Below are 2,898 nucleotides of genomic sequence, written 5' to 3'. Positions count from 1 at the left end.
TCATTGGGAGTGGGAGTGTTCACACCAGGGAAATGGGCGAGCGCCACAGACCAGGGCTTTCTGTCCGGGGAGCTGCTTCCAGCGCGTCGCCGCCTCACCCTCGGTCTGACAGGTCCCTCTGCCAGAGGTGCGCCTTATTTGCCAGCAGGAAGGAATACCCAGGCCATGCCCAACACACCCCACGTGTGCCGCCCGCCTGGCTCAGGAGGGAGATGGGGTGCCCAGGTCCCCGCCGCTCGCCCTCCCGCCTTTGGAACAAAGGACAGTCTTGACTGAGGAGGCTCCGAGAGCAGCTCACAGGCCCCAAGATGGTCAGCTGGGCCACATGGTGGGTCTACCCCGAGAGACCCTTCTCCTCCTTCATTAACACACAGGCAAGTGGGGACACAGGGCCCGGCCTCCACTGCCATAAAGCCCGTACACATCAGGCCCTGCAGCACGCGGCCCGGCCGGCCTTACCGCCGTTGTGGTAGTGCTGCGTGGACTCCTCAAACGACCGGTAGTAGCTCTGCTGGGCGTAGCATGCCAGCTGGTCGGTGTAATCGCCGTGTGGTCCAGGGGGTCTGTCCGGCTTATGGGCTCCGAGGTGGCCTGGCGGTGGCCGTACAGCTCGCCACAGTTGTTCTCCCCCCGGCACAGGTACTCTGGGAGGAGCCTTGCCGGGAGGACCGGTAGCGCCCTGTGGGCCGCTGCCCCACCGCGCTGCTCCCCTGCCCGCTCCGGCCATCATGGCCATGGACTGGCCTGCGTAGTGCGGCCTCCCGCCCCGCACCCAGCTGTAGCGGGCCGAAGCCGCCTGGGTTGGGCTGCATGTTGATGTTTGCCCAAGACATGTCGTTGCTAATGGCGCCTTGGCCCTGCAAGCGGTACGCTCTGCGAGGGCGGTCCCGAGTGGCTGTAGCCGGGCCCTGAGCCCTGGCTGCTGCCTGACGCGCTTGTGGAGGCACCGGGCAGCGCGCTCTGCGCCGTCTGCCGTGTGAACACGTGGTTCGGACCGATGTCGGTCTGCGCCTGCGTGAGGGAAGACGGCGGCAGGCACGCGGCTGTCTCATCAATGAGGCTGCCCCGGAAGTGCGGGCCCTGGTCAGAGCAGCTCCGGAACAGCCCTCCGCCGGGCAGGGCCCGGCGTCCTGCTCGGGGTGGGCGGCCGTACAGCAGGGACTGCATATTCTGGTTGGAGTTCGAGATCGTGGCCCGGTAGACTAGGTTCTGGTGCAGGGCCTGCTGGTACTGGGTGCACTCACCGTCTTGCCCTTGCTCTGGTAGTCCAGGATGAACTGGATCAGGTGGTGGTTCTCATCTAACATCTTCTGCGTGGTTTGCTGCATGACTTCTCCTTTGCCTCTCTGCCGGGCGAATGCGAAGGCCACCGACATGATGGCGGGTGCCCCATTATACTTTTTAAATTAAAACGATGCGAAAGCCTTTCTTACTTTGAGGGATGTCTCAGCACCCTTGTAATATCTCTCGTGATTTTTTTAAATGAAATAATAGTAGACTTACAATGTTGTATTAATTTCTGCTGAACGGCACAGTAATTCAGTTATACACATACATACATTCTTTTTTATGTTCTTTTCCATTATGGTTTATCTCAGGATATTGAATACAGTTCCCTGTGCTATACAGTAGGACCTTGTTTATCAATTCTATATATCATAGTTTGCATCTGCTAACCCCAAACTCCCAATCCATCCCTCCCGCCATCCCCCCCTCCCCTTTTGGTAACAGTAAATTTGTCTTCTATGTCTGTGAGTCTGTTTCTGTTTCATAGATAGGTTTATTTGTGCCATATTTTAGATTCCACATATAAGTGATATCATATGGTATTTGTCTTTCTCTTTCTGACTTACTTCAGCTAGTAGGATAATCTCTAGGTCTATCCATGTTGCTGTAAATGGCATTATTTCATCCCTTTTTATGGTGAGTATTATTCCACTGTATCTATGTACCACATCTTCTTTATCCATTCATTTGTCGATGGACATTCAGGTTGTTTCCATGTCTTGTCTATTGTGAATAGTGCTGCTGTGAACATGCAGCACTACTCACAATAGTGCATGTATCTTTTTCAATTATAGTTTTGTCTGAATATATGCCCAGGAGTGGGATTGCTGGATCATATGGTAATTCTATTTTTGGTTTTTTGAGGAACCTCCATACTGTTTTCCATAGTGGCTGCACCAACTTACGTTCCCACCAGCAGTGTAGGAGGGTTCCCTTTTCTCCACACCCTCTCCAGCATTTGTTATTTGCAGACTTTTTAATGACAGCCATTCTGACCAGTGTGAAGTGGTACCTCATTGTGGTTTTGATTTGCATTTCTCTAATAATCAGTGATGTTGAGCATCTTTTCATGTGCCTATTGGCCGTCTGTATGTCTTTTAAAAATTTTTTTAACATCTTTATTGGAGTATAATTGCTTTACAATGGTGTGTTAGTTTCTGCTTTATAACAAAGTGAATCAGCTACACATATACATATATCCCCATATCTCCTCCCTCTTGCATCTCCCTCCCACCCTTCCTATCCCACCCCTCTAGGTGGTCACAAAGCACCAAGCTGATCTCCCTGTACTATGTGGCTGCTTCCCACCAGCTATCTATTTTACATTTGTTAGTATATATAAGTCCGTGCCACTCTCTCACTTCATCCCAGCTTACCCTTCCCCCTCCCTGTGTCTTCAAGTCCACTCTCTATGTCTGCGTCTTTATTCCTGTCCTGCCCCTAGGTTCTTCAGAACCATTTTTTTTTTTTTTAGATTCCACATATATGTGTTAGCATACGGTATTCGTTTTTCTCTTTCTGACTTACTTCACTCTGTATGACAGACTCTAGGTCCATCCACATCACTACAAATAACTCAATTTTGTTTCTTTTTATGGCTGAGTAATATTC

At 51.3% G+C, this 2,898-nt stretch overlaps 1 pseudogene; it reads right to left on the bottom strand.

The window, feature by feature from the left end:
- Positions 1–424: 424 nt before the first annotated feature.
- Positions 425–1,376, bottom strand: LOC114888080 (annotated as a pseudogene).
- Between the last annotated feature and the right edge of the window lie 1,522 nt (positions 1,377–2,898).

The sequence above is a fragment of the Monodon monoceros genome, unplaced genomic scaffold (genome assembly GCF_005190385.1).
Source record: "Monodon monoceros isolate NGI ecotype Baffin Bay Population unplaced genomic scaffold, NGI_Narwhal_1 Super_Scaffold_8, whole genome shotgun sequence".
NCBI lineage: Eukaryota > Metazoa > Chordata > Mammalia > Artiodactyla > Monodontidae > Monodon > Monodon monoceros.
The sequence above is the reverse complement of the archived record's forward strand: the minus strand, read 5'-3'. Positions and strand labels throughout refer to the sequence as shown.